We start from the raw sequence: 13,635 nt of genomic DNA, 5'->3' as shown, positions 1-13,635 counted from the left end.
ATGCAGCAATCAGTGCATATAGAGATATCCCTTCATGCATAAGAAGATCGTGAGAATAGTCTTCAAGATTTGAAGCAACAATAGTCTAAAAGAGACCATCACAGTCATCATGCAAATCATAGAGGTCATACAAGGTTACACATGATGCAAGGGTATTGGAAGGTCTTTACAAGGCTACTAGACATCTAGCAAAAAAATACAAATTGTTATCTAAAGTGCAGCCCCATATAAAGTAGTCATATGGGACAAGTTTTAACCGAGATGTTAACCTTTGGATAGTTGTGACTCTCACAGTCATACAACTATGTGACAATATTCAAAGTTCAAGGAGAAGCTACAACATCCATTGCAAATAATAGAGAGGAATCCTCAACGCAGAGACCCAGACAACAAGTTCAAGCATCATAATGAAGGCATAGGACACAAACATCACACATGCAATACAATCAAGCCTAAGCAAGAAAATTTTACATGCACATAGTATGAGGACAGTGCACAAACTCAATGCCAACACAAATTGACAATCATCCATAGGAGCATAGCCTTGATGAGGTGATAGCTTATGGTAAAGCTTGTGTGAGGTATAAGGATTTTGTCATAGAAAGAAGAGAGCACTGTTAATAAAGCTTATTATAGTATAAAAAATAGTCATTGAGATTCTTTGATACAACTAGCAGTCATCAAACAAAACAATAGTTCATGCATGAGATGAATGAGGAAATACTTCATAAAGAAAGCATATCAGTGTAAGAAAGGGCCATTCAAAGTTTAAGGACTTATAGTAGAACTCAAGGTCAATAAGGAACAACTGATGAATAAATCAATTATAAATACAGTGACAAAAGGTATGACAACAATTTCAAACATCCATAGTGCAACTCAAACACAAACATTGTGATAGTTCATTTGTACTCCAAAGAATTGTAAAGGAACCCTTCATGTGATATAGGGAAAGTCTAGGTTTAAAAAAGCAAAGAAAGTCAGAGATAACAGTCTTAGAGTACAAGAGCTCAAAGACAGTGCCATTGTCAATATTAAAGAGAAATAATTGCAGTGTTCTCACTCACTGTCTAGGGCTGGAAATGAAAGTCTAACAAGGAATTGGTTATCTTCATAAGAGTAGTCCCGGCCATAGAAAGACACCAAACAAGAATCATGTAAGGTGGATGCGCATTCGAAGGACAATGATTTCCTTTTGTCATCAAAATAACAGTCTCGAGAGGAAAATACATCAAACAACAGTGTTCATTGTCAAAGGACCTAAAAGGTAGTAAACTCATTAAATCTTCAACAAATGAAAAGCCTAATAAATAGAGAAAGATGATAAACAACAGTGTACCCACATAGAGCAGTGTGACATAGGCATAATAGCAGTCTCAATCATATCAACAGTGAATATGGGCAGTAACATTTAAAGGCCATAACAGAGAGCGAAAAATCATAGTATGACTTCATATATGTCAAAGAGCTTTCATAGCATCAACGATGAATAGCCTTTATAGATACAAGGTCACATCTAGATCAAACAAAATCTTCGTGAAACATCAACAGTAAGCATATGAACATAATGAAGAAATTTTAGAAGAAAGACACAATCATCACCAATCACAAAGAATGAGAAGACATGTAAAAATCTTTCATTAGAGAACAAATCTGGAAGAATGGTGACCTCACCTCACATTCCCTGTGAAATCTCCAGCAAATGCTCAAAAATCATAGCAAATATAGTCCTTTCTAGACTCAAACCCTAGTTCCAGCGATGGTCGCTCACAGAATGAAGAAAGCGGGAGGAGCAATGAAAGATGAAAAATTTGCATCTTTTGGTTTTTGTTTTAGGGTTGCAAACCCTAAAGAACCCAATAGGGTAAAAGTTTTCCTTTATTCTTTTTAAAAATTTGTATTCCTCAAAAGACCGTGGCTCTTTTAATTTTATAATTCCTCCAAGTAAACCTTCTTAGGACTTTTCTATCTTTGCATGATTTAATTTGTAGATCTTTATTTAAAGTGATAATCATAAATCACTTGAGTAAAATATATTTTCAAATGCAAAATAGAGTTGGACAAGTGTTGATTGAATAGTTAACTTTAGTGATTTGGAGTCTTTTTCAAGGACATGGAGTTAAATTAGGTGATTGGACACCTAATAGGTAGTTTGAGTCCAGTTAGAGAGTCCTAGTAGTTGAAGGTTTAGTCAAGGAGTATTTTTAGGAACTCAACTACTTGATTCTTGGAGTTTCATCCCTAATTTTGAGGGATTTTCAGTTGTATCCGATTCAAAGAGTTTGTGTTCACTTTGACAACGCTTTTGGTAGTTTTGAGAGGAGATTTCTTCCAGTTAGGCACCTGATTTTGAGGAGAGGCTTAGAGTTGTGACAACACATCATTCTTGGAGCCAAAATTCAAATTGGAATTTTAGGAAGCATGTTTGTATAAGTGATTGTTTGTCACTCTTTTTCTCTAGTTCTGGAGTTTTTTTTTGTACTTGTGTAGTAGCAGATATTCATGCTCATGTAACTCATTTTTAAAGGGTTTTTCCAAATTTCTAATGCAGAAAGTTCCTTGTTTTCAATATTGAAGTTGAGTTCCTCCTTGGTACCTTTTGTCTAAGTCTTATGTTTGTAAGCATATTTAATTAAAATATTGTGATTCTTCCATTGAATCATTTATTTTATCTTAGTTTCTTTAGATGCTTAGTGTAAAAGGTACATGTTATAGTGCAGGTTCCTGATAGTGTGAGTGTTCCTTTTGTATTAGAATTGTGAGAATATCAATGCTCTTATTTTAGTGAACATTAGAAAATTGACCTTTCATGAAAATCGATTTTGCAAGCATTTGTATTCAAGCTATGTGTCAGAAATAGCTTCATCATCTGAGTACTTTGTGAGGTTTATAAGTGTTTGCAAGTCATTTTCAATCATTGGTCAATCACCTAGCAATGATTAATTTCCATTTTTATGCATATCCTTCTTCCCTTTTCTCAGAAATTCAATTAAGTTTTAGGTGATCAAATAGGAAGCTGACTTATGATCCGAAGGTCTGCTCTCATAATAGGATACCCACAGCCTAAGAACAGTCCAATGTGTCACGGGATTACAAGATATTCAAGCTTGCATTGGGTGCAAATCCTCGTGACAACAGTAACACGAGATAACTTAGACCTCACGAGGGTACAAGAAGGGACACATTAGGAACAAACATGCCAAGCAAAATAAAAAAAACAAGATCGCACCCCTAGTTTTGTTATTCCTAGCACACTATGATATAAAGGGTTGTGATGACCAAGAGGAAACAAAACAAAGGAGCTCAAAAAGATAAACAAAGACCAAAAAGAAATAAATCCAACATGAGTGCCTCAAATATCTTATTCCAAAAAGGATGATTAACGGATGGGATTTGATATTTGTCTAACTAGAGGAAGGATCCATCCTACACAAATTGATGATTAGATGAGGGATCAATAAGACTAGATTACAAAAGGGAACTTGGTATGATCATGATGATAGAGATGCTTAAAGATAATTATTGGAGAACCAACTGATGGAATACGATCTTGATGATACATGACCGACTAATACAAAGGATGAGACCTAGGACACATATGCACAAGTGGACCTATATGGAGACACATGACCAATGCTATGTACAAGAAACTATTTGCAAGATGCACAAAATTTATGGATGATGGATGAGGACCAAGGATAAACATGATGTTTCCCCAACCGAGATGAAAATCCATGAGAGATTGATGATTGATTGAGTGTTACTGATGTGAGAATGATATATCCAAAAATAACACCACGTTGGATTGATGGTGGATGGAGTGTTGTTCCCAAAACAATACAAGGATTGGGACGGATGCATCCCGATGATAATGATTTGATTGCGATCAAGGCTTGCAACAAGATCGGAACAAGACCAAGGATGTGATTGGATGATTTGATTGGTGTGTGATGCTGGATAGATGAAGGAGATGGATAGGATACACATGTGATGGTGGATTGCGAGGAGAATATAGATTGATTGGATGGATGACATTGGATTGTGTGGGGGTAGCCTAGAGCTAGATACCAATGACAATGGACATAAGAGGTGATAGAATGATGTGATGGGAAGGATTGAGAAATAGAGGATAGGATGAAAGGATTTGGAGATGGAAGCATTATGGATGTGGTTGGGGGATGAAAGGATGAGAGATGAAAGGATGGAGGTAGATGAGGATTGGGAGAGGATAAAGTTATGGATGAAGAGGTGGAGGAACTGGGAGATAAGGATTGGTGGATGGATGGATTAGTGAATGGATAGTGGGTGTGATTAGGCTCCAGGGACTATGTCACAAAGGGATAAGATGCTCCTTTTAGGATATTTCACGTGTAATGAGGCACTAGTAGGGATATGATAGGAGGGATGATAGGATGATAGGAAGTTGTGGGAATTGAATGGAAGATAGGGTGATGGGTGGTTAAGGACTATGAAGGTATGAAAAAGGATTATATGGATGGGATGAAGGATGGGCGGATATGAATGATAATGGAGGAAAAATGTGATTGAAAAATGGAGGCCAAGAGGTGTCCAAAGCATGTATACATGGTGGCCTTTTATTTTTATCAAGATCCAAAGGAGGGTGGAGGAAGTGAAATGGATATGACACATTAGCTGGTATGGTAGGTAGATAAGATGGAGGAGGTAGTGACTAGATGGCTAGAAGAACTTGCCCGCAAGTGTGGAGAGAAAAACGATGGAGGGAATTACACATGATGCCTATTTGCTAGGTTTTTATCATGGTACTTGTCCAAGGCAGTTGTTTGTTAATTTTTAACCATTAGACGAATTTTTCTCTTTACTTTTTTTTCTTTTTTGATTTTTTTGATTTTTTTGATTTTTTTGATTTTTTTTTTTTAATTTTCAATTTTTGGGAGGAAATTTATGGATGGAGATGGGTGAGGATAAATTATTTTGGAGGATAGGTGATAAGGGAGATGGATGGAGGATTCAAGCATCAAGTTTCATATCAAGATAAGAGGAGCCTATTTGGAGTGATCACTCGATGTTGCTACAACTTTATTAAGATGGGTGGACTATGAAAAGGTTTGGATTAGATGGCTTTGATGGGGGATGTAGGTGGGATAAGGGATATGGTAGTGGCAAATGTTTGGATGGAATGAGGGAGAGTGAATGTGATGGGGCAATGTTTTCAAGACCATTATTGGCACATGTTGTGGGGGATGTGGGATGGGTGGAGGAAGAATGGAGGGAGCATGTAGATATGATAGAGGAGTAATGATAGGTAGCTTTGGGACATAGGGACCCAAAATAGATTTAGGAGATTGAGGGAAAATATGTTTATCTTGTGGAATAGCCTTGGATATTTTTATTTATAATGGATTGCTTCTTTTTTCTTTGGGATCCACATTGTTTTTACTTTTTCTTTAGTGGGCCTTTGTGTCCTTTGGGATAATTTATTGCATTGTTTTATCAGATCTTTCTTTGTTTGAGCATGTCTTTTTGAGTGGACATGGTCATCTTTATATTGTTGTGTATATTTATATTTATGCATTTGTGATTTCGCATCTAAACTGCTACTAGTAGCTTTGGAAGGAGTGTGCAAAGGTGTAGGAGATGGAGGGAATATGGATGGTGTGATGGATGTAGGATGTTGGATGGAATGTGAGGATATGTTCCTTTGTTAATTCTGATTGGGAATTAAAGGAGTAGGATTTTTATGATGGATGATGAGGATATGGGATCTGTGTATGGGGGATGAGCAGGGCAAGATGGAGGATGGGGTTTTGGAAATATAAGGGCACAAAATGGATTTATGATGTGGGGGATATGTGATGGTGGACTTTGGGATATAGGGACCCAAAATGGATTTAAAGGATGAAGGAGGGAGATGGATGGTTGTTTTGGTTTTATATGATGGAGGAGGGGGGGTGGCAATAAATGGTTTGGAAGAACGATGAGAAGATAGGATGGTAGGTCTAGAAACACACTTGGATTTTGCATTAGTTGTACCAATATTTTTTCATGAAGTTTCTTGGGATATATAACTGTAATGGTGAAAATTGTGATTTCCACCATAAGATGTAGTAAAACCACTAATTTTGCTTAATTACTAGCACATTAGGGAAATATATGAATTAGATAGATCTAAACCTAATAGATCTAGATTCTAATCTAATTCCAGGGGTTTTAGATGTGTCTCTTCTATCCCTTGAGTTTAATTGAATTGTTGAAGATGTTGAAATTAGGGTAAATGAGCAAGAATTGATGTTAAAATGCATGAAAAATGAGTTGCAGTCATCGAACTGAGCCACAAACTTGGATCTGAGAATTGTAAGTGTATTTGGACCTGTTCCTAAAAGGAGCTCATGATTTTTGGGACTAGGATGGTGGTCACTTTGGTCCTCCACACTTTTCACACTTTAATGGGGGATTGATTTGTCACTATAAATAAAGCTTATCCTGAAGATATCAACTCCATACCTATTCTTATACACAGTAGAGAAGGGAAATAGGTTGGGAATAAGGGTTTGCCTAGGTCAAACCCTGGTTTAGGAATCAAGCTTGAATGAAATATTGCAAATACTAACATAAATAATGGAAAGATGTACCTCGTATTTGCAATGACTGATAATGATGCTTTTCTTCATGAATATTATCACATATGTTGTATGAAATGGAATGAACATGAAAAAACCCTAATCACACACACATTCTTGCATATATATGATGTAATTTTCTCCACAATGGTTGAATGAAAGAAATGCAGCCTTGAAGATCTCTAAAAACGCTTGATGATGAATGCTTCATTGCTTGGATGCTTGATTGCTTGAATGTGAAGACTTAGATTGAAATGAATTGATCAATGTCCTTATATATGAGATCCTAGGTCAATTTATTGATTAGGCTGACCTCCAATAGTCAGAGAGAGTCACCAAATTCATTTCCCACTAGAGAGGTAGGTCACGCCCTCCTCTAGAAAATTAGGACCAATTGAAGGGGATCAAGGCACTAGACGCTCTAGTCCAGGACCAAAGCACTAGAGCCCTAGTCCTCATCAATTAGGGACTAAGATTTTAGCCCAAAGAGGAGTACACCTCTCCAAAGAGTCATTTGGTAGGTGTACATGGCATAAAAGCTAGAATTAAGTCATTAAACGAACCTAGATAGGAGATGAGGGGGAGACGTGATAAAGTAGGGGCACAAACATGAGGTATATTGGCCCAGTGACAACTTATGATGATACAATAACCAACACCACAAGACCTTGGATGGGCTCCAAAGTAACTTTCTCATGTAGGCCTAAGCCTTTACCTTGATAATTCATTTTTTTTAGCATTTTATCTAAAATATGATACTTGTTCTCTGGGTAACAAAATGTGAGTCCTTTATTAGTGTTGGGAAAATGGTTTCTCAACCTTGCATTTACATGAGATTACTATTTATCGTAATTTTTTTTTTTAGCATGAAATAATGCAAAATTCTCCCCAAATCTTTGAATTGGATAGATAAGTATGCTGGTAAATTTTCATCATAGGTTCATAGCTAGTTTTTAGGATATTAAAGTTTCCATTTTTCAAGGGCGTGATGAAAGGGTTAAATTTAATTTTGAGGAATTTATACCCTTCAAAATGCCCTAAAAAGTTATCATAACTAGCGTAATAGGTTTCAAGGTGATAGAGAAATTTGTGAGCTTTTTGAAGCTTCAAATGGTTCGTCAATCGAACACCCGGTTCACAAGTTATGACCTCCAAAAGTTTGGACTCCTGAAATAGGAAATATAAATTGCATCAGGCACATAAATGAGTTGTAACAGGGAGGAACACATTTTGATGTGTGTTTTGACAAATCATAGGGCATCTAGAATGGGGATAAGGTTGGCTCTACTTTATTGGGTGGTCTTAGCCCATGGTTTTGTAATACCATTTGATGGTTTCTTGTATTGTGTCTCCTATATATGAGTTGTGTGACATAGAGGTTGTGTGTAAGACTCTTATGGCTATTGAGTTACCTCTGAGTCTTTTATTAGTGGTACTCTTGTGAAGATATTTCTCTGCAAGTATATTGTAATTTGTGATAGATTGCAAAATATTATATTGAGCTGCTTTTGGAGTGTGCCCGGTTTTTCTCCTGAAAGGGTTTTCCCCACGTAAATCACTATGTTGTGGTATGCATGATATTATGTTTATTTATGTTATGTTTCTATAACTATTGTAATCATCTATAAAAAAAATTGCATTACCCTCCTCTCAAGGTTAGTGTAGGAAGTTGTTTCACTACTTAACATCTTTACAAGTGGTATCAGAGTCTGATCACCTTTAGTTTAAGTGGTGGGTTGGGTTTTTTTGAACTAATCCATGTTTGAGTGGGAGTTTGTGCTAACAATAATTTTTTATCTTGTTGTAGGAATTTTCAGATGGCAAGTTTTTTCAGGAAGAATAGAGGTGGAAAAAAAATTTGGAAGTAATTTTGAGATGTGGAAGCTAAAGATGGAGGATCTTCTAATAGATCAAGATCTATGGGATGTTGTTGATGCAAATGTCTCAAGACCCTTAGATCCTACTATGACTTCTCAATATGATGTTATGGATAGTAAAGCCAAGGGTCTAATAAGACTATGCTTGGAAGACTCTGTTCTAATCAATGTCCATGAAGAGAACACTACAAAGAAGTTAAGGACTAAGCTTGGTGAAATGTATCAAGCAAAATCTTTATTAAATCATATTTTCTTGAGGAAGAAATTGTATTCCTTGAGAATGGAAGAGGGTGGATGGATTACAGACCATCTGGAAGCATTTAATATGTTGGTGGTTTAATTGGTATCTATTGGTGTTAATATGGATAAAGAGGAGAAATATTAGATATTGCTTTGTTCTTTGCCTGATTTATGGGTTCCTCTCATTATGGCTATCAGAAGTAATTATGTTGTTTTGAAGTCTAAAGATGTGGCAGGTGCCTTTGCTTGGTGAAGATATGCGAAGGAAGATATCCATCAGTTAGAAGGAAGCCCTAACTGTTTGTGGAATACCTAAGGAAAAAGGTGTAATGGTGCAAAAGTGACCCTGCAAAGGGAAGAATTATATTCCCTTGAGAGCCAATTTCACAACATACATTTAGATATATCCAACTAGTGAAAATGGTGAAGATACCTAATTAGAGAAATTGAAAGAGCAAACACAAGGAGTATTATGTCTAAATCTAAGTGTTTCAGTCAAGGACTCTAGTGTGATGCGTGGACAAAAAACATGAAGTGTTGGTGTCCATGTGATGTGTTGTAGTCTCTTATGGACCGCAAACAGATTAGAATCATAAATACGAAATCTCGGCTCTGTGTTGTTTAGATAACCTGCAAAACCCAAAAGTTAGGAACATGATAACAAATAGTTGAGATAATAAATAAAAATAAAAATGAACGTGAATGAAATAAATAAAGCAAAAGAAAATTCTTGTGCGTTTGAATGCCTCCAATAAACTTGCACACATGAAGAAGAGGAAAAATGTCAGGGGTTGTGTTTAGAGGTCTATCTCATTCAGACCCTCATTTTGGTGTTTCCACCTCCATGGACAACCCAGATAGATAAATAGATCAAAAGATAAATAGATAGAATGATAAAATGATCAAATAGATAGGGGATGTGATAAATCTCAAGATTCTCAAAGACAAGATAGATAGAATAGTAGAAAGATATTACCAAAGAGGCTTGGGAAAGCCAAAAGAGTTGCACAGGATTATCATGAGAGCTTGAGAGTGTTGTAGCAAACTAGAGATTTTTGTAAATAAGCAAGAGAGAGAAAGAGAAAGATGTGAGAGCCAAAAGAACAAGAGAGATTGTATAGAGGAACTAGAGAGAGAGAGTATAGAGAGACTTCTTGAAGAACTCAAAGAGAGCCTGAATGGAAAGAAAAGTTGGATTTAAAATGAGAGAATAGGAGGGGAAGAAGAGGTCTACAATCTGTTTAGAAGATTCTGAGTCGTATCCACCAACCAAGATAGGTGACAAGTGTCAAAACACACAAAACCAACATTTGAACATTCAGATATCATGGGACGAATACACAATGTGCTAACGTCTGCATAGTGTAATTGCATCCAAATGAATCACGCTAAAAAATGACAAGTGGCAAGAGAAACACACAATTAACATGAAATAGAAGTTGAAGGATAGCTACTGAAAGGTGTCTTGAGAATCCTAAGAGAGGGAAAAGGATGATGCAAAGGCTGAAATGAGGCTACCCAAATGCTAGGGGAATGGACAATAAAGTGGTTGCAAAAGTGTAAGGGTATGCAATTTTCAACCATACATTTTGCCCCCACGCATAGCGAGCTTATGAATCAACATGAATATGAATGCTAAAGGAAATCTACTGAGTATAAAATAAAATCATGATGCCAAAAGGATATTGTAGAGGAAGCAAAGAAATCTTTGAGCCAAGGAAGCATGCCCCCAAGCTAAAGACCTACAAAACAAATGCATTAGATAGAAAAATCTGCACAAGACAAGGTTAGAAAGGAAGAATTCCCAAGACAAAGGGTTAGATCATGACAAATATATAGATATAAATATAAGAACATGGATAGCACACACATGAAAGCACTTAACAAGCAAACTAAAATTTCTAAGTCAACAAAGTGAAAGAGACCCCGATATAAAAGATTGTCTCAATAAAATGCATCATCCCCAAAATACAAGAAACCACACATAAAGGAATTCTAAAAAAGGAGAGAAGAATGCAAGGATCAATTGCCTCAAGGAAGAATGCACCCAAAATTCAAAGAAGAAATTAATGTCAAAGAGATAGTACATGACCAAAAAACTAGCTTACTCTATAGCTAGCAGTCATGCAGATGATAATGATTAAAAAGATAGATCACAACCTAGCTAGTTGTGTTATGCCAGGTGATCAAAGATTAGTAGCACCAACCTTTCTACAAAGGAGAGCCACTACTTAGAGATATAAATAGATGTTATATAGGACCAAACTCACTATGGAGGGAAGGCCACTATAGATAAGATCAATTTTGATAAGAGCCATAAAAGGCACAGATAGATACTTGCCACATTGGGGGATAAAAAAATAGTTACCGCAGTAGGAAAGAGATAGACATGCATCTCTATGGGTGAAAAAGAGATAGGATAAGAGTAAAATGTGTAAAAGAACAGGATAGAGGTAAACCTTGATATCACTTGTTGTGCAAAGAAGAAGAAGGTGCATCAATAGATGAAGAATTAATGACACTTGATAGATGAAGTTATTGTATCTTATCTGTCAAGGCCTTACGTTCATTTGTGGAATGGCCAAGAACTTGATGGTATGCATAGAAATGATATTTTCTCTTTATTATCCTTATAAAACTTCTTATCTGTAGGAGGAGGAAGAGTAATAAGTGAGCTTTAAGAAGCCAAACCAAAATAATCTCTTGATCAAATAAAGGATGAGGAGCAGGAAGCAATCCCTTCTCTTGGGGAGAAGAGTTTGACTGCTCACAAGAAGAAGAGGACATAGGAACATTAGAGAATGAAGGGGATGAAGACAAAGGAGAAGCTTTGTAACCTAAAACCACTGTAAAAGAGTTTAATTTAGATTCCAAAGGGACCTTAACTCTTTGACCCATGTGCCCAAGACCATCTCCTTTGTATCCATACTTGGGAGAAATATTGAACCATGGACCATAATGTGATTGCAAGTCCTCCAAAGGGGGAGGATCACCTTTAATGGTATAGCCAATGGTGTTCACATGATCCCAATCCCACGATACAAGAGAATAATCATTTTTGATAGTGGGTGTGAATGATACTTTTGGAAAGTTAAGGTGGATAGGGTTGACTTTATATGCTCCAATGAAGGAGCTTGTAAATTCTAAGGAACCCCAATCATCACCAAGAAATGCATTTGATTAAGAAGAAGGAGATGGAGTAGGAGTAGACTTAAGACTTTCTACTTTAGGAGGATCTTATTTAGGGACAACCTTCTCATGGGTTTCCACTTTAAGAGAGTCCATGGGAATAGTTGTTGGCATATTAGAAGATAAAGATGGAATAGTTTTGAAAGGTAGGTGTAATTGAGGCATGACCAACTACTGCGATTTGGCATAAGTGCATAGCATCAAGATCAGCCTAGATTGTAACTACCTGATTGTTAGCAACAAACTTAATAGAACCATGAAGGGTAGAACTAACTGCTCCTAAAGCATGAATTCAAAGTCTACCCAAGAGAAGATTGTATGCTAAAGGTCCTGTCATAACATGCACTAAAGTTGGAATGGTAATTGGTCAAATATTTATTGGCAAAGTAATAGTGCCCAAAGTGGTTTTACCAATATTATCAAAACCACGGATGAACATAGAAGATGCTGAAAGAGAATTTGAATCCACTTTGATTTTGGGCAATAGGTCTAGACTACAAACATTGAGTGTTGAACCAGTATCAATGCGAGTTCATCTAATGCCAACACCATTAACATAAATGATTAGCATTAATGGATCTGCTTGATTTCTTACTTTCGGAGGTGGGAGTTCATGTGGATAGAATGTAATATTCGACGAATCTATACGAATATGATCCACCAATGCATTTACATTTGAAGACCTAGTAGAAGAAGGCAATAAGATCTTTTGAAGATCTTCATGAAGCATACCTTGATAAACTGGAAAAGTATGAAGCAAATCCCAAAGTGAGATCTTAGTGGGAGTAACACAAAGTTGCTCAATAAGATCATAATCACTAGATTTCTTAACTGAGGACTTAGGTGCTTGAGGAAGATCTAGTTGAGAAGGTGGTAAATAAGTATTCAATTGATCAACATTTTGTTTATTTCTACGAGTGTTATAAGTGTGGGCTACCATTCTATGAGAAGGAGCCTTAGACTGTTTGTATCTTGTAAAAAGATCTAGTGAGTCACTTTTAAAAGGAACACCACAAATAGAAATTACCTTCTTTGGAGGAGTAGTTGTAGTCACACAAATGATTGGTCTCTTAGGTTTCCTAGGGGAAGCAGAGACATCAATAACATTTATAGACTCAGTACAACTTGTACAAGAATGAGTTGAAGGAACTTTCTTAACATCAACCTATGGGAGATTAGATGTGAGATGAGATTCATCAGTCACTAATGCATCATCTCTAGGAGAGAGTTCATTGGAATGAAGAGAAGGTAGAGTAAGATTAAGAAAGGTGTCAATGATTTCATCCTATTGCAACAAAATATCTTCTAACATAGAAGAATTTTTACAAGAGGGGTCAAAGACATAGAGTGACATAGGGAAAGCCAAGTCACCATCACATGCATGAAAAGGAACATCATTAGTACTTTGGATAAAATTAAAAATAGAACTAATAAAAGAAGATAACAAATGCATTTTGAAAATAGTAAACTAAATTAAAGAAGCAATGCATAAACGAGTCAATTGAACGTTGGCGTATCATTTAAAAATTGATTACTGAAGGAATGATAAAGAATGTTTTTGAAAATAATGCAGAAGAAGTGTTCACGTTGGGTTCACCAAAATGTAATGGTGCAAAAGTGACCCTGCAAAGGGAATAACTATGTTCCCTTGAGTTGAGAGCTAATTTCACAACATACATTTAGATATCTCCAACCAGTGAAATGGGTGAAGATATCTAATTAGAGAAATT

Source organism: Cryptomeria japonica, chromosome 6, assembly GCF_030272615.1.
Source record: "Cryptomeria japonica chromosome 6, Sugi_1.0, whole genome shotgun sequence".
Lineage (NCBI taxonomy): Eukaryota > Viridiplantae > Streptophyta > Pinopsida > Cupressales > Cupressaceae > Cryptomeria > Cryptomeria japonica.
Note: the sequence above shows the minus strand (reverse complement) of the source record.